Consider the following 22,584-nt stretch of genomic DNA (forward strand, 5'->3'; position numbering starts at 1 on the left):
GAAACTAGAATAATTGAGAAAATTTTTTGAAGAGGAACATAGTTGGAGGATTTGCACTACTTGATTTCAGGAATTATTATAAAGGCACCATCATCGAGAAGTGAGGTATCAGAGAAAGGATAGACACATAGATCAATGGATCAGAACAGAGTCTAGAAATAGACCCACACATTTATGATCAATTGATTTTTGACAGTTTCCAAGTCCATCCAATGGAGGAAGGATAGTCTTTTCAGCAGATGGGGCTGAAACAATTATATATCATATGAAAGAAGAAGGAGGAGGAGGAGAAGGAGAAGAAGGAGGAGGGGGTGGAGGGAGGAGAGGAAATAGAAGAAGAAGAGGAGGAGGAAGAAGAGGAAGAAGAAGGGGGATGGGGGAAGAAAAAAATTACAACTTCAATCCATATCTTGAACCATATGAAAAAATAACTTACAATGGAACAGAGACCTAAATGAAAACCTAAAACAATAAAACTTCTAAAAGAAAACATAAGAAGAATCTTTGTGACCTAAGTTGAGCAAAGAGTCCTTAGATTCAATACCAAAATCACAATTCATTTCATGAAAGATAAAAAGGGTGGATTGGATTTGCTCACAATAAGAACTTCTGCTCTTTCACAGACACTGTTAAGAGCAGCAAGGACTCAAAGAATATATGTGCAAATCATGTGTCTGATAAAGAGCCCGTGTCCAGACTATATAAAAAACTCTCAAAACTCAATAAAAGGAAAAAATAATCTAATTTGAAAATGCACACAAGATTTGAACAGACACTTCAATGAAAAAGACATGCAGATGGTAAATAACACCTGAAAAGATGCTCAGGATCTTTTGTCATTAAGGAGATATAAGTTAAAACCACAATGAGATAACACTACACATCTATTTCTATTTTTTAAAAACTTACAACAAGTGTCCATGAGGATGTGGAACTAAACCCCCATACCTCACCGGAGGCGTGCAAAGTAGGACAGCTACTTCAGAAAAGGGTTTGGCAGCTTCTCGTAAAGCTAAACATACGTCTACCATATGCCCCAGTAATCCCACTCCTAGGTATTGACCTAAGTTAGCAGAAACGTGTCCACACAAACTCTACAGGAATGTTTATGGAAGCTTTGTTCCTAATGACCAAAACCTGGAGACGACCCAAATATCCCTCAACCGGGAAATAAATAAACCAACTCGGGTACATCTGTGCAATGGTGCGCCATTCTGCCATAAAAAGAAAGGTGTATATAATGACATGGATGAATCTCAAATTCCAGTCAAAGAAACCAGATTCACAAAGCTGCATACTGTGTGATTCCATTTCTGCAGCTTTTAGAGAAGGCAAAAGCTATAGGGACAGAACTCAGCTCAGTGGTTGCCAGGAGCAGGATGAGGGGGGCAGCTACAGAGGACACAGGGGAGTCTGGGGGTGATGCATTGTTTTACAGTTTGATTGTAGTGGTGGTTCCATGGCTGTATGCATGTGTCAAAACCCACCGAACTGTCCACTAAAAGGAGTGAGTTTTGCTTTGTGTACGTTATACCTTAACAAAAAAAAGAAAAAATAAGAGCAATACAACCTTTCCCAGAAACAACCTCACACCTCGGGCTGGACCTGGGCCTCCTGTGGTTTCAAAAGCAATCAGGGGTGAGAGGAACAGAGTCATGGCAATTGGTTTAGACCCATCAGCAGCTGCGGGACTGGGAGCACCCAGAGGGTGGGCAACAGAGCCAAACCTGGGTCTTGTTAGGAAGAAAGGAGGTAGGAGACACTAGTGTTAGGTGGGCTGCTACTTGGGAAGAGACAGACCCCAAATGGACAGGTAAAGGGAAATGCTCAGGGTGGGGTGTGCACTGCACAAGGAAAGAGAGCGGGACTGGCCAGGGGGCCTCTCTGTAGAGGTGACCTTGGAGCCCAGACCCAAATGAGGGGACAAGTCCTAGGGCATGAAGAGCAGAAGGTGAATGCCCCAGGCAGAGGGAAGAGCATGGCAAAGGCTGGGAGTCAAGGGCAAGGCCCCTCTCCTATGGAGGAAGAGAGGGGGCAAAGGGGCAAGTGCCTAAGACACAGGAAGAAGCAAGCAGCGGGCAAGGTCGGGGGCCTGGCTTTGCCCCGAGTGCCACAAAAACCACACAAAGCCTTTGAGCAGTGGGATGACATGATCCCCATTATATTTTAAGAGGATCACAGCTGTTGGGAAATGGACTGGAATTGCAAAAAATGCAACGGGGGACTGCATTCTCCCGGTGAGAGACAGCGTGAAGAGAAAGACCCCAGAGGCAGCAGGCTAGGTCACGGGCTGGGGGGCTGGCTGGATGGATGTGGGAGAGGGTGGGGGGCAAGGAGGCATCCAGGGTGACCCTAGGGCTCTGATCTGGGAACCTGGTGGCATCGCTCAGATGAGGTGGGGCCAGGGCTGCACATCAGGTCTGCTCAGGTGTCCCGGAGACACCCACCTGGGGGGTCTCAGGCAGTTTGTGCCTCCGTGAGGCAGGAAACGTGACACCTAACTCATGGGCAAATGGCGAAAACAATCTCTGGACAATGCAATTGCGCAAGCGAGCAGCGTCACTAACCTCCCTTCACGGCCACCTGCTTCGTGCCCGCGGCTTTGCGGAATAGCCTGCCTGGTCTCCCTGCAAGGTCATCATTGCATTTTAGAGATGCTGAAACTGAGGCTCAGGAAAGTCGCGTCATGTGGCCAAGGTCACCCAGTGGGTAAGCGGTGGAGCCTGCCCCAGAACGGAACTCATCTCTGGCTACCCGAAAAGTTGGGCCCTTCCCACCTTGCCTCCCCAGTGCAAAGGGTTCTTTTTTTTTTTTTTTTTCAGTCTGTACGAGTTATGCTGGAGACACGGGCTCCCCAGCACCTCTGCAAATGGTCAGCCAGGCAGCCGGCTCCTGTTCTGGCCTGGGGGTCCAATCTGAGAGAGGAGGCAGCCCAGCCTTACCCTCCAGCCAGAAGCAGCAGGAACATCTCTGTAGCCGGACGCAGTATTTTCAGGCGGCAGAATTAATAGGGCAATTCCCCATGCAGAACTTAGCTGGCTCCTGTGCTAAATTAGCATAGATAAATATTTTTGAGAGAGGAGGGAGAGTAATGCATTTTGCAATAAAGCCAGAGCACAGCCCTCCGCAGCCGTTCTGTGAATCTGGACAAAATGAATTTGCACCTGGAGTAATTGAAGGCACCATGGTCCTCTGGGGCTGGGAACAGGCCCAGCCAAGCAGATAAATTCCCTCCACTCGGCAGAGCTAAAGGTTGTCAAGAGGCTGATCCCTATGGTGGGTTGGGGGTGGGGGTGGGGAGAGGCACCAGGGCCTGGAAGAGGGATAAAGAATAAAGAGAAAGATGCCTCCCTAAGAGGGCCACCTCCCATATCACACCTGCCCAGCCTTGGGGGCTCCCACCTCCCTTCTCTCTAGATGAACACGAAGCACCCAGGTGGTACAGTGTGGATGGGCCATGCCCCAACTAGCTGCCGGGAGGGTCTGGCATCCGTACCCTACTCCCAGCCCTGTGGACACTGTGAAGCTCTTGGACGTCCTCAGTGAATGGCCCAGGAGCCCCAGTTAAGGATCTGGGCCTCCCAGCAAACCCACATCTTCACAAGTCTGGTGAGATCAGCTTCCTAAAGCACTCTCCCACCTGAACCCTCTTCTCCAGCCCCACTGCCTCCCCTCTTTCAGCCCCACCCTCCGTCATGTGAATTGCCATGAAGATCGCCTCACCCAGCAGCGGCCCCAAGGTGGGGGCTTGGGGGTCAGAGTTGGTCTCCAGTTGTACACACCAGGATAGCTATATACCGGTTGTTTAAAACATAGGGGCGCCTGCGTGGCTCAGTCGTTAAGCGTCTGCCTTAGGCTCAGGTCATGATCCCAGGGTCCTGGGATCGAGCCCCACATCGGGCTCCCTGCTTGGCGGGAAGCCTGCTTCTCCCTCTCCCGCTCCCCCTGCTTGCGTTCGCTCTCTCGCTGTGTCTCTCTCTGTCAAATAAATAAATAAAAATCTTTAAAAAAAAAAAATACAATACAACACAGAAACACTTCAGAGCTGGTTAGCAAATGACCCCTGTTTGTACCCCCTGATCACCCAGCTGCCCGTGAAGCCTGGGACCCCTGGTCTCTCCAGGAGGCACCAGTACATTGATGTCTGGCCCAAAGGCCCTGCTCCAGCATAGGGCCCACAACCACTTCCGATCCACTGTGACCCTGCCGCACCAGTTATAAATGCTTTTAACATCTCCCCTGGAGGGGAACTCACCTCTCCATAATCCCCATCAATGCCCCCACTGCCCCAGGTAGATACCCCAGCTAAAGTAGAAGAGAGGGGTTACCCTCAAATGCCAAGAGCGCCGGGCTGCCCCCTCCATGTCCCGACCCTCACTGCTTTCCCCACACCGGCTGAGGGGAGAATTCCCTAAACCTGGCCACGCACTGCCCACCTGGCTCTGCTCCCCAGCATTCAAGGTCCTCACCGTCTGGCCCCACTGACCTCTCCTGGTACTCCCCTAAGACTAGCTGGACCACAAGCAGAACTCAGGATTCAGGTCCTGCCTGGGAAACAGGTAAGGGGAGTTGGCCATGCGCCCGCTCAGTGCCGGCATCACGCCCTGGGTCTGCCTCACAGTGCAGGGGACGTGGCTGGAGCCATGCTGCTGAGGCCCGGGGCTGCACCTGCCGTCTGATTCCAGTGCCCAGGGGATGGGCGGGTGACCAGCCGAGCTTCCACCTGCCTTTGCCTGAACAGGTTAGGCCAGACCTGCCCAGCAGGGCCTGGGAAGTGGGTGCCCTGCTCAGGCTGCCCCACTCCACTCTCTTGCCCATCCTTTCCCAGAGCTTGAGGCTCTTCTCATGTCTAAGACCTCAGGCCGTGTTTGTGTCAAAAGTCTTGGCAAACGCTTTTTCTCTAGTGTCAACTTGTTTCCATGTCAGTGGCTCTCAGTAGGGGAGGAAATGTATCAGAATTCCTTGAGATGCTTTTTTCCAACTACACATTCCAGGCCACTTCCGTGGGATCCGGCGAAGTACTCCGTAGGGGAAATGCCAGAATGCCCCGGGCGGAGAAGTGGGAAGAGGATGACAGCCAGTGTGAAAGCTGTAAGCACCCTGAGATTCTGATAGCACCCCGCCACCGCTACCGGACAAGGGCAGGGACGGGAGTGGGGCTCCTCTTCCCTCTGCCTCTGTGTGTCACCAACCATCCAACAGGGCACCGGCCTGGATGGCCGCCTCACCTAGGGGGACCCTAGGCTCACACGTAGCTCCGGGGTGCAGTCAGCGGCACCAGGACAGAGGGCTGGCGCATGGCCAGAGACTCAGCCACCTTAAGCAAAAAACCCAGGAGGGTTCTGCAGGAGGCTGTGGCTGTAGCCCCCCCTCGGGGCATGCTGCCTGCCCAGTACATCTCTACCTGCTTACTGACTTTGGTTATAAACACCTCCATAGTGCCAGGCATGGTTCTAAACACCTGACATATATTAACTCTTTTAATCTTCCTAAGAACACTATTTCTAAAGTAGGCGCTATTATTTTCCCCATTTAACAGATGGGGAAGCCGAGACACCACAGAAAGTTTAAGCGGCTTTGCACAGCCACATAGCTCCTAAGTGGCAGAGCCAGCATCCACACGCAGGCCGTCCCACCTGGCTCTGGCAGAGCCCTCATTGCCCACGCTCCCGTGAGCCCCTGGGAGAGGCCCCGGAGCAGGTGGGAGCGGAGGGCAGGCTTTGATGGCTCCTAGTGAAGCACAGGACAGTAAAACTCCCTGTCCCTCACGTCGAAGAGGAACAGCAATGAGTGAACCGGACCCAGGCTCCCAATGTATAGGTGCTTCCTGCAAATTAGCTGAACGTTAAGGAAAAACCCGTGTCTTAGCCAGGACATAGCTCATTAATGCACATTTATACAAGTCATGACAATTTCTTCAAACACAGTCTTAAAATGCCTTCTCTGCAGAAGCTGGTCACAGAGATCACCAAAAATAGCAACCAGCACAAGGCAGTAGCTTTCAGTAATTGCAGCTGACAACCTGGGGTTTATTTTTCTCCCTGAACAAACCTGGGTGCTCACAGTGGTCTCTCAGGGGATCAGAGCCTTGAGTTGAAGTTCGAGATGTGAAAGGGCATTGCTTTTGTACACGCCTCCCCCCACTGCACCTGTTTCTTGTGGCCTGGCCCCGGTGTCTGTGTGGTCTGTTCCCAAAACTTGATGTGCACCACAGCTCTGCCAGAGTCGAAGTCTCTCCAAGCCTCAGTTTCACCATCTGCACAATGGGGTTCATGTCCTCCTTTCCAGTTGCTGTGAAGTCAGAGGTGATGGGTGTAATGCACACGACACACAGCAGGAGCGTAAAAGTGGTACCTACTCTTATTATTCCAAATTGTGGGCAGAAAAGGGTGCTGTGTGCCAGGGGCTCTGGGAAAGAGATCAGGCTAGGCGAGGTAGGAGATGATGAGATTATGAGCATGGTTAAAGGTGAGGGCCGACAGTGCCCCCGCCCCTGACCAGGCATGGCACAAGGGCTCCCTTGACCTCGGAGGGGGTGTCCTGGAGTGGTAAGGAAGTTACCCTGAGCAGAGAAAGACCACCTGCCCCTGGCTGCTGCCAGGAACCCCAGCAGGGGCAGATCTGTGGCACAGTGGATGCAGGCTGGGGCTGAGGAGTCACTAGGGACAAGATCCAGCCAGTCCACCGGAGCGAGGGGCTCCTGGAGGAGGAGGCTGCGGGGGCGGTGCCTCTGCAGGCTCAAGACTAAGCGTGGAACACAGGTAGGCAGGACCCACAGTGCATTCGGAAATCACAGCATCAGAGGTTCCTTCACCCTCCACCCTCCACCCTCCACCCATGCACACCTCGTAGGAACTAAGACGCAGAGGAGGCATGGGTGCTGGAACCCCAGTGAGCTGGCAGCACTCCGGGCCAGCCATGAGGCTGGCTATGGGGCCTTCTCTGGTGCCCTGAGAGTCCGGGGAGCGGCCAACAGTCCCTTCTCACTGGAGGCTGGGTTTCCTAGGAAACGGGCCAAGTGCATCCTGCCACAGGCAGCCCCTCCCCCACACACCTCCTTCTGCGGTGTGAGCAATGAGCGCTGCTTTGCTCCTCCAGAAGTGGGGGCAGGAGGCCCGGTGAGCTCAGCCCAGACCCCAGGCTGCCGCCACTGCTGGCTGAGTACCCCCGGGGAGTGAGGATCCGGGGACCCTAAAGGCGCCCAACTTACTCAAAGGCACAGCCCCTCAGCCTGCCTCGATGAAGCAGCAGAATGCAGTTAATTTGGGGTCTCAAAATCTCCACGATAGAAAGACTTTTTTAAAACGTAGCTAAAACGTGTTTTTTAGCAACAGGGAGAGTGCTGAATACCAACAGCTAAGGCCCCTGGAGCCCTTCCTGAGCCAGGCTCCTGGCTGCAGGCTGCGGGGCCTCCATGTGACCACCCTTGCACCCACCCCACGCCCCATGGGCAAGGACCTGTGCCCAGAGACGGGGAGGAGTTTCCCAAGCCCTGAAACTGGCAGGTGACAAAGCTGGAATTTCAAGTCACTGCTTTAGTCTTTCTGGAAGACGCTATCATCCGTGAGCCGTAGCAACAGACATTCATCTCTTTCTCCCTTCCTCTCTCCGTACCTCACCCCCACCTCCTTTCTACTTTTGAGTATTTTCCAATGTTCTGTAGTGAGGAGGTCAGTTTTTTAATAGAATCAAGAAAGAATAAACCTGGCTGTTTTCCTGAGAGGAGCCCCCATCAGCACCCCTCCTTCAGCGGTTGGAAACTGGGATCACTCTCGTCTACCGCTCAGCCAAACGCAGAAGCCACAGCTTCCTAGTCGTTCATCAGCTCTTGGTGGAAGCAAATGACACACAGGATTTTTGAGTTGCTTTGTCCTGACTATTTCAATGAAACTGTGGCTCTGAGTTCCCCAGCCTGGACCTAAAACTGGCCCCTGCCCCGTTGACATGACAGTCTAGAAGAGTTGAGGAAGGAAACGTCCTTCAACCAGAGGGCCACTGCCAGTGCTCCTGTCCTTTTGGCTTGTGCTCTAGGACTCGGCTGCCACTTGAAAGAAACCTTTCCAGATCCCCCCTAACATTTCCTGAGCCCCTACTCTGCGACAGGACTCCTACCAGGTGCGAGGGACTCTGAGATAATACAGACTTCCCCCTTCCTTAAAGAGCGCAATGCCTAGAGAAGAAAATGGACAAGTGTTCAACTAAACACCATTCGGCATGCAAATGCTCGGACAGCAAGGACTGGGGAAGTCATTGAGGGCTTCCTGGAGGAGGCAAAACCTCAGCTGCCTCCTGAAGGAGCAGTAGCTGGCCAGATGCCTGGCCCCAGCCTCACCACGCTCCACCCCATCACCCGCTGCCCCTTCCCCCTCACCATACTCACACAGGCTGTGCGTCCCTAAAACTCAGGACTTCTGCCCACGCTGTCCCTTTTGCCTGGAGCAGTCCTGCGTCCCCACTGTCCCTGAAGAACCAGTTCTTACTCACACTTTAGCTCTCTCCTCTGGAGATCTTCCCTCACCACAAGCCAGGCCAGGGCCCCTGCTGGATGCTCTCCCAGCAATTTCCTTCTTCCTAGAACTTTCCAGAGTTTATAATCCTATAATTGTGTGACCATCCAATTCATGTCTCTCTCCTCCACACCAGCCCGTAAGTGCAAGGAATGCAGGGACAGGTGTCTGGGGCTCCTGGGTGGGCACCCAGGGCCTAGAGCAGAGTGCTAGCACACCGTACATGCTCAGCAAACGTTTGCTGAAGGTAGGAAGGAGGGAGGTAGACAGGAAGGAAGGCAGGAAGGGCGAGGAGGAGGGGAGAGAGAGTAACTCCAGGAGAGAATAAGGGTGAGGGGGCCTGCATGTCTGGGGAACATGCACCAGACTGGGGCATGTGGGGGTTGGCGAAGTCAGTCCATAGGGAGCTTCCTGTGCTGGGCTAGCCGGAAAGTCATGGGTGGACTTGGGACCAGTGAGAGGCATATTAGCTCTTTGTTTCAGCGTGTTGGGGCTGGTGCCCTGTGCAGAGAGTGGCCTTGAGGGCTCTGGGCAGCCAGGACAAAGGGCCCCCATGTCTGCCCTTCTTCCTCTGGTCACATCCCTTCCCTGCCTCAAGGAAAACGATCTCCACTGCCTGCAGCCCCGGGAAAGCTGCGCGTGCGTGCAAACACACACACACAGATGCACACACATGCATGCACACATGCACACGCCCCAGCCCTGGCAGAGGCGTGCCACCCAGGACTGGCCAACTTTGGACCGCTACCCCCTGGAAACAGACTGGTCCCAGCAGAGCAAGCTGGGGGCACAGGACCCATCAGGTCGCTCAGAGCCCTCCCTGGGACTGACCTACAAATGCTGAGGCAGAGAAGTTTTCTTTCTGCTAAACTGGCAGGAAGTAAATCTGGAACAGCCAACAGCCACATCTCTCCCTCCGTAGAGAGCCGCAGAAGGAAGCTGACAGCTAGAGGGAGATAAAGCTAGACACACAGAAGGGGAGCTGATGTTATCACCTGAGCCCTGGATCCCGCTGTGCCTGAAGGACTTCCCTTGGCCTTGCCAGGCTCTGCCACTTACAACCAAAAGAGGCTTCATTAACACAGACACTGCTGCCTGGAAAGGGGGGATGTCATGAGAGACAGACCCCACGATGCGGAGCTGGCTGAGTCACGAGGTAAGGAGGCCATGCAGTGCCCCAGCCCCTGACCTGTCATGCATCAAACGGCAAGCAGTGCCATCAGGGGCTGCGTCTTGGGACCCGGGCTGCATGCTTCCACGCTGAGGGGTGGGGGCGCTGGGGGAGAAAACGCTGAGTGTTGGCCACTCCTGCCCCCTTCAGTTCAGCACGCTGGGGGAAGCAGGCTGACCCACTTGACCTCCAGAAGGAAGAGGCTGCAGCTTTGTTTAGAGACACCCTTTCTGAGTGCCGTGAGAAGCTTGAAACCTTCTCAACATCCCTGGAAGGAGGTGCTATTATAGTCTCCATTTAACAGATGAGGAAACAGTCTCAGACAGGTGCAGACATCAGAACCACGGGGAGCCTTGGCGGTGTCAAGGTTTGGAGGGGCTCACAGAACAGATGGGGTCAAATGCAGACTCCAGAGAGCCCGGTCCTGCCAAGGGGGTCGGAGCCCACAGGAGGCCTGGAGAAGCAGAGCTGCGGCTGAGGCAGGGAGGCACTCCTGAGGCCAGAGGCGGGGACGGGAGGGGCGGGGGTATCGTGGCTACCTGGGCTCCTGCCCCAGCTGCTGGGGAGGGGACTTCGGAATCTCAGCTGCAGAGGACTTGCAAACTCAGGGACTGGGTCCTGGGGCACACAGGTGGCAGCTCCAGGCCTTTGCTGAGCAGGTAGGCAGGCAGGGCCCACTCCAGGCCACTCCCTGAACGTTAGCCAGCCTTGCTGCCTGCTCGGGGCCAGGGCCGCGCAGCTAGGGTGGGGACAGCATGGGGTGGGGCTGCTGGGGACACCAGGCAGGCTCCGGCAGCTTTTGCAGCTGCAACGACCCGCATTACCCCGCAGTGCCCTGTCCCTTCTCTGTCACTGCAGCTGCCACTGCCTCTGTCACCGGAGGGGGGAGGGGAAGCCAGGAGGAGAAATAACAAACAGACCCAGTTTCCCCAAATCAACCTGTCACCACAAAGGGAGGGAAATTAAGAGGCCTGGCCAAAGCTGACCTTCTGTTTACATTTTCCTTGGAAACGAAGAAATAATTGCTGTTGCTGTAAGGAGCCGTCTTCAGATGGCCCCCCTCTCTCCTCCCCCCTCCCCCCTGTCCTATTCAAGCGCAGCCAGGGATGACACTGGAATCTTGAATCAAACTAAGTGGTTACTATGGTGTCAGCCTGAAATTATGAATCTCCAAGCCGGCCAGCACAGAGGCGCAGAGCCAGGGGTATACAATTAAAGCAGAGAGACCGAGGAAAGAGAAGGCACATTGTATTTCAATAGCAGCAAAATTGCACTTCCGAGCACGCGAATTAAAAAAAAAAAAAAGATGTGCTTAGAAATGCAGTTAGAAGCATGATCAAGGCCAGAAACGGTCCTGATTCTGCCATCCACTCATCACCTCCCCCTCCCCCCCCCGTCCCCTCTTGCCCCTCTGGCTGCGGAGAGTCATGCACCGCAGCCCTGCCGCACACTCCTGTCCTGACCCAGGGAAACCCTTCCCCACAACCCAGTGTGGGGGCCTGGGCTTCCAAGCTCAGGCACCGGACCTGGCATACATCTCTTGGGCACCATCCTCAACATCTCTTTCTCTCAGCCCCACATGGAACCATTTACAAATGCTGTGAGCCCTACCTTTAGACATCTGGGGTGAGACCCCCCCTCCCACCACTACAACTACCTCCGTGGCCCCAGCTCCTCATCTGGACAATGGCACCACAAAGAAAAAGCCAGACCCCTCGGGTGGCTTCCCATGCTTGCTCAGGTCTGACCTCATTCCTCTCTGATTCATCTCCCCCTACTTCCCCCTGGGCCGGCCTTCACTGCAGCCACCCTGGTCTTCTGGCTGTTCCCTGAATTTGACAGGCACGCTCTTGCCTCAGGGCCTTTGCACTGGCTGTTCCCTCTGCTAAGAGAGCATCCCCAGATCTCTGTGATGGCAGGGATCTGTCTGCTTTGCACGCTGCTGTAATCTTCATGCCTGGAACGGCACGGGTCTGCGGGGTGCTCAGGGAGGGCAGGGTGCTCAGGAACCATTCCCCATCTTCTGGGCCCCATTTTTCCCACCTTTACCATGAGGGTCTGGACCACATTAGAAGGACAAACTAGAGGCCCACACAAGCAAATTCCAGTCTGGAAGTCGGTTTTGTTCAGTATACACTGTGTTGGAATGCAACACATGTAAACTTGAATTGTAAACTTGAATTCATTAACAACATATAAAAATTGGGAGATTGAACATACCACCATAGAAGCTATCCCCCTTTAAAGGTTCGGTAGAACTTTCCCATCAAACTGTCTGGATCTGATGCCTCCTCTTTACCTCCTCCTCCTCCCTCTTCTCCCCCTCCACCCCCTCCTCCTCCTGGTTTGCATTAGGCTAGATTTAATTTCTTTTTTTGGATAAATCTTTTTTTTTTCCTTTCCTCTTCTTGAATCAATTTTGGTATATCGGTCAAAGTGCCTGGTTGTAGACCACAACTGGTTAAGTAAGGCAGAAAACTCATATACTACAGGGTTTAGACAATTTCCTGAATTTCTGGGAGGATGAGAGACACAGACAAGAGAAGAAATTCCCACCCCCTCCAAGAGACTGTCTTAGCAGAAACCCCACTGCCTCCGCCACCCGCCACCAGCCACCACCTCTGCCACAGCTTCCGCAGTGGGACCCAATGCCTTTGCCACAAGAGCTGGTCTCTGCACAAGCAGCCCCACCCCCACCCCCACCCCCCCCACCCCCTCCACCCACTGCTCCTCACTTTCACCTCTGGAGTCCTGCTTTGGTGCATCCCCTTGTCTGGGTCCAGGTCCCATGCTCAAGTCCAGCTGCAAGGGCACATGGGAAATGTAGTTTCTGGAGTGGAGAGAGGCAGTTCAGAGGGAACTGGGGTGGATGTCAGGTTAGCCAGGTTGCAACATCTGCGACTTGGTATATATATGTTTTTTCCCTAAAAATTGTGCATTTTACTTTAGATTGTCAAATGAATTGGTATAAAATTTGCATTTTCCTATAATCTCATGTATCTGTGTATCTGTCACACCCTTCTTCATTTTTATGGTTACTGATGTGTTTTCTTGATCAGGCTTGCTAGATTTGTCTAGTTTCTCAATTTTTTCAAAGAATTATTTTTCGTTTTTATAGCTCAAGTCTACTGTTGTTTTATTCTATTTCATTAATTTCTGCTCCTGTTCTTCATTAATTTCTTCGGCCTGCTTTCTTCAAATTTATTTTGATGTTCATTTCCTAGCTTATTGAAGTAAACACTTAGTTCCCTTGTCTTTTCAATCTTTCTTCTAATGACTACATTTAAGCTATTTATTTTCCTCTATGTACACAGGTCTGGGGCAGTATCCTGTGGGTTTTTATATGTAGTGCCTTTATTAAAATAGTTGGTAATTCAGTTTTGATTTATTATTTAATTCATGTTACTTAGATTTGTTTTTAAATTTCCAAGCAGATAGATTTGGGGATAATAGCCTCTTGTTCAGTTCATTTTATCTGAACTGTGGTTGGACAAAGTGGCTGGCATGATCTGTTTAATTTTTTTTTATTAATTTGGTTTTAAAAAGCAAAGGTGATGTGAAAATATACTCTGCCTGTAAAAGAGTCAGACAGCACAGATGTTTATAGAATCAAACATGAAAATAATCATTAATCATTTAATCATTGTCATTCTCTCCAACTTCATTTTCCTCCTTGAGCTAATCTCTGTGGATAGTTTGGGGGGTATTTTTCATGGTTTTACACATACATATGTATTCATATACTCGTCCCTAGAGTTTAAAAAATTATTTTTCCTTTAAAGTGTGTCTTGGAGAATTCTCAGCTAATGCTTAGTTACTTCCAGGCATTTTTGCTTCCAAATAAATGCACTTTTGTGTTCAAATAAGTGTTTGCTTTAATTCGACAACAGCCCACAAATTTTGATATCGTGCTCTCATTGCTGTTCACTTTTAAGCAACTTTTCTTTTGATTTACCTTTTGACTCAAGAGTTGTTTATGAAAGGGAGTTTTAAATTTTTTCCAATTGTACACGTAGTTTTGAGAAGGCAGAGGAAGATGGAAAACGTTCTACCTATTTCCGAGAGAACTAAGAAAAGATAGTTTAAAAATGGAAATATGTAAACCCGTTTCACACATTAAAAATTCTGCAAAAGCCTAAATAAAATTTTAATGGATTACAGCCACAACATAATCAAAAGATGAACAGATCATGATCAATCCAGGGGTTGAGGGATAGCTCAACAACAAGAATGTAATATTATCCACCATATTAACAGATGAAAACAGAAACTCATGTGACCAGTTACATGGATACCCCCAAAGAAGCATTTGATAAAATTTGACATTCATTTCTGACTTATAAAACCATTAGCAAGCTAGATACAGAAGGGAAATTCCCTGATTTAATGAAGACTGCGTATTATAAACTTTGAGCAAACCTGATACCTAAAGTGGATCTTGAGAAGCATTCCTGTCAGGGTCCAGAACAAAACAAGGATGCCACTTCCATCCAACTACTCAACCAGCCGCAGAGATCCCAGGAAGCGCAGCACAAGATAGTGTACCCAGGCTTGACCCCCTAGGGTCTGGGCTAGCCCTAGAGGCTTGCAGGAGGCTGGGGTTGGGGGGGTGGACCAGCAAAACTAATGTTCTGGAATCCCGAAGGCTGGGTCCTAAGGCTCTGCAATAAGAACAAGAAAAAGGGGTCTCTGGAAGGAAAAAAAAATTAAACTGTCATTATCTGCAAATGATACGGTTGCCCAATGGATAAAAGAGTAAAGCAAGTGCTCAGACTCAATAGCCATGACCAATTAGAAAATATTTGGGCAAAAATCGTATCCCATTCACAAAAGAAACAAAAACTAAAAAGTCATTAGTAATAAATGTAACACGATCCATATGAAAGAAATAATCAAACTTTACATAAAGGAAAACTTGAGTAGAAAGACATACTAGGTTCTTGGACACAAAGAGATCAATTCTCCCCCCAAAGAGTCTACAAATTCAGTGCAAACAAGATACCCAGCACAGATTGCTGGCTCCCCGCCCAACACCCAACACCGGTGACGCCACAGAGGAGGAAGGGAGGGTGACGGATCCGAGAAGCTAGCAGAAAACTGTGAGACAGAAGGCATTTGAGTGCCGGTGTGTGTGTGGGAGTGTGCGTGTGAGTGTGTGGAGTGTGAAAGTGTGTGTGATCTGTGTGTGCATGTGAGAGTCTGTGCGTGAATGATTGTGTGAGAGTCTGTGTGTGTATGACTGCGTGTGTGACACTCTGTGTGTGTGAATGTGTGTGTGACAGTCTGTGTGTGAGTGTGTGGTGTGTGTGCGTCTGTGTGCGTGAGTGGTTGTGACAGTCTGTGTGTATGAATGATTGTGTGTGTGACAGTGAGTGTGTGGTGTGTGTGAGTCTGTGTGTGAGTGTGTGACTGTGTGTGTGTGAGTGGTGCGTGTAGGGAGGGGGAAGGATGACTCTCCGGAGTGGAAAAGACAGGTATTGTGGCAGTGGCTGAGGACAGGAAATGCTTTTGTACTGGCTGTTTTCTCTCTCTGTCTCTGGGGACCTTTGAAAACTCACCCCCTCTCTGAGGAAGGAAAGGCCAGCATCACCATCCGGGGAAACAGCAGTGAAGCCGCTCTCCCTCCTGGCTGCAGTGTGGGGCAGATGACAAAAGGAGGGCTCAGTCCCGGACATCCCCCTGCCCCTCCCCCTTCGCGCCTCAGGACAAGGTCTTTATAATAGAAGGGTTTATTTTTTATTTTTATTTTTTTTTAAAGATTTTATTTATGTATTTGACAGAGAGAGACACAGCGAGAGAGGGAACACAAGCAGGGGGAGTGGGAGAGGGAGAAGCAGGCTTCCCGCTGAGCAGGGAGCCTGATGCAGGGCTCAGTCCCAGGACCCTGGGATCATGACCTGAGCTGAAAGCAGACGCCCAATGACTGAGCCACCCAAGAGCCCCTAATAGAAGGGTTTCAATGGTTGGTTCTTAGTTGCACTTGTTCTGGGTATCTAATGCTGGGTAACAAACCACCGAGAGCTCAGAGCCTTAAAGTAAAGATTTACTCGTGCACTCACTGGGCTCCGCTGGGTAGCCATCGCCGTCCCCATGGGGGGGGTTCACATGCAGCTGCCCACCGGTGGTGGCTCCGGCCACAGAAGCCTGAGCCGGACACCCAAAGTGACTGTGGGCTGGCAGGTCAGCTGGGAGGCCGGTCCAGTGCCTGCAGGTGCCTCCTCTCCGTGGGGCTTGGCTTCTCCCTTCAGGACAGCGAGGGCCAGAGAGGGATGGAGCGCTAGAATTCCAAAAGCCTCAGGGATGCTTGAAGTTTTCTCACGATGTGGCCCAGACTGTCATTCCTGCCCTATCTTATGAACCACGAGGAGTGAGAGCAGGCAAGTACAGCGAGGAAGGATCTTTGTTTACCTTTGCTCATCTCCCCAAGTCTTCCGGCTCCCAGGATGCTGCCTTTGTCCCCTCTGGAGTTCCTAGTTCCCATCAGAAGGTGAAGCTACTTTGATAATGTGCAATGAATAAAAACGCTCCTAAGTCAGAGTCTAAATGTGTCAGGGGTAAGCACTAGAAAATTAAAATGGAATGCCCAACTTTCTCACCAGCAGTGGAAGATAAGATCTGTCTGTGGAAATATGGCAAAATTTGTAAAAATAAAGTATGATAAATAGGAAACAAAAAAGAATTCAGGAGAAATAGATGCTGATAGAACAGGGATTAAACTAAGTATAAGTGGGATAACTGCACCAAACAGAAGGCAGGAAGTCTTAGAGGAATTTTTTAAAAAGAATCTAGTAATATGATTCTGGCAGAGACACACTTAAAGAGATGAAAATAAAAGAAATAGCGGGAAAAAAGAAACAGGCAAATAAGGAAGAAAAGAGAACCAGCACAGCAACGTTAGCCTCAGAAGGAGAAAACAACAGGATTCAAGGCCAAAACTTCATAAGGGACAAAAAGAGACATTTTATTTTATTAAAAAGGACAATGGATTGGACTCTATAATAATAACAGTGAGCATGTGTTCACCTAAAATATAACCTCAAAATATATAACAACTGAAAGAACTATGGAGAAAACAGATTACACCAAAACTGTGGTTGACAATTTTCACACATCTCTCACAAGAACAAACAGATCAGCCAAACAACAAACAGAAGCAGAGATATTCCAACAAAGAGAAAATGTGTTATTTTTGAGGGCACATGGAACTGTCACAAAATCAACCATGTAGTAAAGCACAAATGGAGCCTCTCTAAATTAAAAAAGAAATCAATATCATATGAATCCATTCTCTAACCATAATGTGATAAAATGAAATCAGGAACAAAGGGAGAACTTTTTAAAATTCCTCACATACCTGAAAAGGGGAGAAAATTGCAAATAAATAAAATACAGAACAACAACAAAAAAAGAAAATAATCACAGACACAAGAAAAAATGTTCCAAGTAAATGAATATTACAAACAACCGTATGTCTAATATATTTGAGAACCGGGACAGAACAGATAAATGTCTGGCAAAGCATAAAATGCCAAAATTGGAGCAAGAAGAAATAGAAGGCTTGAATAGATCAATAACCATTAAAGAAGCCCAAATAGTCTCAAATACCCACTTTCGCAAAAACCTCAGGACCAAACTCATTTTACAAGTGAGTTCAACCAAACTTTCAAGGAACAGATCTCAGTAAGAAGCAAGTTGTTCCAGAAACTAAGGAAAGAGAGAAAGCTGCCCTGGTCATTTTACAAAGAATGATAATGGCTCCAAAACTGGGGGACGACAAGACAAGGAAAGAAAATCTCAGAGCCGTGCCACTTACAAATATAGCTGCAGAGATTTGAAATCTGACACCTGCTAATCAAACCCAACAGTGTATTTTCAAATGTAATCCATCTTACCATTCCATTTATATGAAGTTTTAAAGCGGACAACACTAATCAGTGGTGTCAGAAATCAGGATGTGGTCACCCTTGCCGGATGAGGACCAGGAGGGGACAGATGATCATTGTTCTGTTTCTGCTCCCATGATTGGCTCACTTATTCTTTCTCTCTTCTGTATGCAAGTTACATTTCAAGGAACAATTCTCTTTTATTTTTTTAAAGATTTATTTATTTGTTTGTTTGTTTATTTATTTATTTATTTTAGAAAGAGAGAGAGCGTGTGGGGGGAGGGGCAGAGAGGGAGAGAGAATCTCGAGCGGACTCCCCACTGAGCGCAGAGCCTGCCACAGCGCTCGATCTCATGACCCTGAAATCACAACCTGAGCCGAAATCAAGATGGATGCTTAAGCGACTGAGCCATCCAGGAGCCCCTGAACTATTCTTTTTTTTTAAAAAAAGTAACATACCTAGCAGGATTTATACAAGGAAGGGAAGGATGGTTTAAAATTAGAATATCTAGAGGCGCCTGGTGGTGCAATTGGTTAAGCGTCCAATTCTTGGTTTTGGCTAGGGTTATGATCTCAGGGCCTTGATCTCAGGATTGTGAGGTCAAGCCCTGCATGGACCTCCACGCTCAACTCAGCTTAGAGTCTGCTTAAGACACTCCGGCCCTTCCCCCCACGCTCTCTCTCTCTAAAATAAATAGATAAATCTTTTTAAAACAAAAATAAAATAAAATATAAAATAAAATAAGAATATCTATCAATGAACTCCACCCATTTATGGCCTAAGGGGAAAATCACAGAATTATCTCGACAGACACAGAAATGGCATTTATTAATGTCCAATACCTATTTATGCATTACAAGAACTCCAAGAAGTAGGGTCATACACAGGAACTTCCTCAGCCTGGTAAAGGCTGTGCACCCAGACCCCCAGGCCACCATCCTCTGGACACAAACATGGTAGATATATTCTCTTTAAGATGAGAAAACAGTCATGGATGCCTGTCTGAGCACTTTGTTCAACTTCGCCCAAGCACTGCTGAAGACAGTAGTGGGGGAAATGGGCTCGTTACATGTGGCAAAATAAAATTGAATCTCTACCTTGGGCTATATACTAAAGAGAACTTCATATTCGAAGTATATATTGATTGTTTACTAAGGTGAACTTGAACACGAATGCTAAAACTGTCAAGCTAATAGAAAAAGCAATGCAAGAGAATGTATTTGTGACCTAAGGATGAAGGAAGACTTCTTAAACAAGATAGAAAAGTATAAATCAAAAGTAGAAAAAAAGATGCATTCAACTATATCAAAATGAAGCATTTTTGTTCCATAAGGACACGTAGGCCAAGATACAGCCAAGAGATAGATTGAGGAATATCTAAAACCCAGGAATATGCAAGGAACTCCTTCAAACTAACAACAAGGTAATCAACCGAATAGCAAAAGGATAAGGGATATGATGAGGCAGCTCCTAGCAGGGGAAACCCAAATAGTTCTTAAGTGCACAGAGAGACGCTTAACTTCACTCGTAATCAGAGCATGCACGTTCCAACAATTACCCCATCACAGAGGCAAAAATTAGGAAGTCAGAAAATATCCTGCATTGGCAAAGATACAGAGAATCAGGAAGACTCACGCATTGGGTGGGAGTAAAAACGGGTGCAGCCATTCTGAAGAGCAATCAGACAGCGTTTACTGAAAATTAAGTGATATAGTCAGTAAAGCTTTTCCCGATTACAGGCCCTCGAAAAACGTGAGCAGATACCCACAGGAGGACACGTACCAGGAGGTTCATCTGAGTATCACTTATGGAATTAGAGGGCTGGAGGCATCCTCGGTACCCACCACTAGGAGACTGTTTAAGAAAACTGTGCTAGGGGTGCCTGGGTGGCTCAGTTGGTTAAGCGTCTGCTTTGGGCTCAGCTTATCATTCCAGGGTCCTGGGATCCAGCCCCGCAGCCGGCTCCCTGCTCAGCGGGGAGCCTGCCCCTCCCCCCATCATGCATGCCATCTCTCTCTTAAATAAATAAAATCTTTTTTAAAAAAAAGGAAAAAAGAAAAAGAAAACGGTTCTCTGCTGCCAAAGAAATACTATGCACCTGCTAGAAGCAATGGGTTTGATATACAGCCAGCCAGCCACGTGGACATATTTTAAAACATCATGATGATTGGAAAAAAATGTATAGTATTTTGACACAAAACAATACTGAATATTTTACAAGGATTAAGAACTATCCAAAGACACTGAGCAAACAAATTAGTAGGTGCCTACGTAGGCGATGGGATCAAGAAAGAAAGGGAAAAATAATTACTATAAAATAAGAAAAAGACAGTGCATGGAGGAATGATAGTAGATGGTGAGGTGAGGGATTAATAATTAACTCAATGTCTTACCCCTGCCTGGCGTTCAATAACTAAGTACAGTCATTAATAAATTAATTCAATGTAACAGCAAGCAAAAACCCAACAGAATTTTTCTGAAGAGCTGAATAAATGGGAATCTTGAACACCACAAATTGGCATTCTACCTCACGGCACACACAACAATAAATGTCAGATAGATCAAAATTCCAGACATAAAGAATCTATAAAAGCATGAGGAAAAATTGTGGCACACATTGTCTGAACTTGGGACTTTCTAAGCAAAACCAAAGACGGGGGACTGTAAAGGAAGCCCTTTCGAGAACATACGACGACGTGGGAAAAGACACCATCAACAGATTTCAAACACAAATGTCAGGCTGGGAGACAACACTTACATTTATTACAGGAAAAGCACTAATATCCACAAGAGATAAAGAGCTCCTAACATAATAAGCAAAACACAAACAGCCCAGAAGAAACAATGGCTAAGAATATAAACAGGAAATTCACACACAGAGAAAAACAAACACCCCATAAACATGTGAAAAGATGCTCAATCTCACTAATCAGAAAACTACAAATTAAATCAAAAAAATTGGATTCTAGGTTTTGCCCATTGGATTGGTAAAAATTATAAGAATTGATTAGTTCTCATTTTGGAAAAGCTGGGATAAAATGAGCACTTCCATTTGCTCTGGGGAATATTGACTATATTTTCTTTGAAACTTTTTATCTTCTTTTTTTGCAACTGTTCACATGTATTACATTTGCAATTAATTTTTAAACAAAATGATGAATATATATTTTCTTCCATTTGCAAAGATAATGCATGCTCATTTTAGAAAACTCAGGTAATTTGGGAAGATACTCTGCAAGCAAAGGTCACACCACCCAGAGCAATCAATCACCACTATTTTCTGAGTGTGTCCTCCAGATTTCTCCCTTCGGGTACATGCACACACGGATGTACAGGGGACATGTGCGTGCGTGTGCGCAGTGTGTTCACATGCCCATGTGTGAGTGTTCCATTTCTTCTCACTGTTGGGGTCTCTGGGCAGCTGGACCGCCTCCCTCAGCCTTGGGTCTGGGCTCAGTGCCAAAGCTCCAGGATGCGGTGACTCCCAGCCTCGTGGGCGGAGGAGCCGGGGGCCCAAAGGCAGCTGGGAGAATCAGCTACCAAGGGCCCCAGAACATGAGCTAATGGGCTGCATAAAAAGGAGGCCAGAGGTGTGTGCCAGAGCCCTCCCATGCGCGAGCACACACACTGGTGAGAAGTCAGCAGTGAAAATACTGGGAGGGACTGGGCCATCTCAGAAAGACAGGTCAGAGCCAGGGGGCTGAGTACGGCAGGAAGCTGGATCTGAGAGAGCTGACTGGAAGGTTCTTCTTAATTGTGTTCCACCTCTTAGTAGCTGGAGTTAAAGTTGAAAAGAATGTGTTTAAGCTCCGCAAAATGGCTTATACAAAAAGGAGAGGAGAGGAAGAAGGAGAGGGGGAGGAGGTGGGTGGTGGGGAAAGAAATAGTGCAATACTTTACAGGAATAAATAACTCAAAATGTCAAGGGTAGCCCTGACATGGCTTTCAGGCATGGCTGAATCTCGGGGCTCCGGGATACTATGCTGTGCATTTCATTTCCTCTCTTCTCCCCACTCATTCCTCCATCTCTTGGCTCTCTCTTCCCCAGTGTTGGCTTCACTCTCCATATGGTAGCCTCTGCCAGTTCCAGACTCAACTAGGAAGAGAGCAATTTTTTTCCCGAACTCTTGGAACCAGAGTCTCAAGATTAAACCTCAGGGCAGGCGCAGGTCACCTGGCAGAGGATGACGTGCTCTGAAGGGTCAGGACTGGGTCAGCTCAACCGGAATTGCATTGAGCAGGGAGGGGTGGTTCCCTAAAGGAAAATCACAGTGCTGGGGTGCCTGGGTGGCTCAGTCGTTAAGCGTCTGCCTTCAGCTCAGGTCATGATTCCAGGGTGCTGGGATCGAGCCCCGCATCCAGCTCCCTGCTCACCGGGAAGCCTGCTTCTCCCTCTCCCACTCCCCCTGCTTGTGTTCCCTCTCTCGCTGTGTCTCTCTCTGTCAAATAAATAAATAAAAAATCTTAAAAAAAAAAAAAAAGGAAAATCACAATGCCATTAGCAGAAGACAAGAGTGGATGCTAGGTGGCCCAAAACTGCAGATGTCACCACCATGACCTTGGAGGTCAGGCATTCCTGACCCCACACTTAGCAGTTATGTACCCTGAACAAACCTCTTCATTTTCTGATACAGTTTTTACAGGGATTTAAATCTCCATTTTGTGTTTTTAAATTAAACAAAATGTGGAAAGTCCCAAGCACAGTGCCCAGCACATAGTGGGTCCTCGATTCTGTGTGTTTCCTCCCGCTTCTCACTGGACACCTACCCCTCTTCTGACCTCTTTCCCCTGCCCTCAGAGGGGAAGCAGAGGCAGAGTCCTGGGGGAGGGCAGCACTTCCCAGTGGCCTTGCCTCAGGGGAATAAAACTCCATGATCAAGGGACATGCTCAGAAAATGGAAATATCTGGCCAAGCCTTCAGAGATTTAATTAAAATTAATACTATGCCTTATCGAAGCAGAAAGCTCAACGCTGCACATGTAGAAGAATCTATTTAACCAATTAGCTGAGTCGAACATGACC

At 48.6% G+C, this 22,584-nt stretch overlaps 1 long non-coding RNA gene across 1 annotated transcript in view; it reads left to right on the forward strand.

Moving 5' to 3' along the window:
* The first annotated feature begins 9,317 nt into the window (after positions 1-9,317).
* The window catches only part of LOC144380014 (uncharacterized), a 46,555-nt gene continuing 33,288 nt past the window's right edge, over positions 9,318-22,584 (forward strand). The window contains exon 1 of the long non-coding RNA XR_013443680.1: positions 9,318-9,663. This is a non-coding gene — a long non-coding RNA (uncharacterized LOC144380014). The remainder of the gene's footprint in view (positions 9,664-22,584) is intronic.

Source organism: Halichoerus grypus, chromosome 1 (assembly GCF_964656455.1).
Source record: "Halichoerus grypus chromosome 1, mHalGry1.hap1.1, whole genome shotgun sequence".
Classification (NCBI taxonomy): domain Eukaryota; kingdom Metazoa; phylum Chordata; class Mammalia; order Carnivora; family Phocidae; genus Halichoerus; species Halichoerus grypus.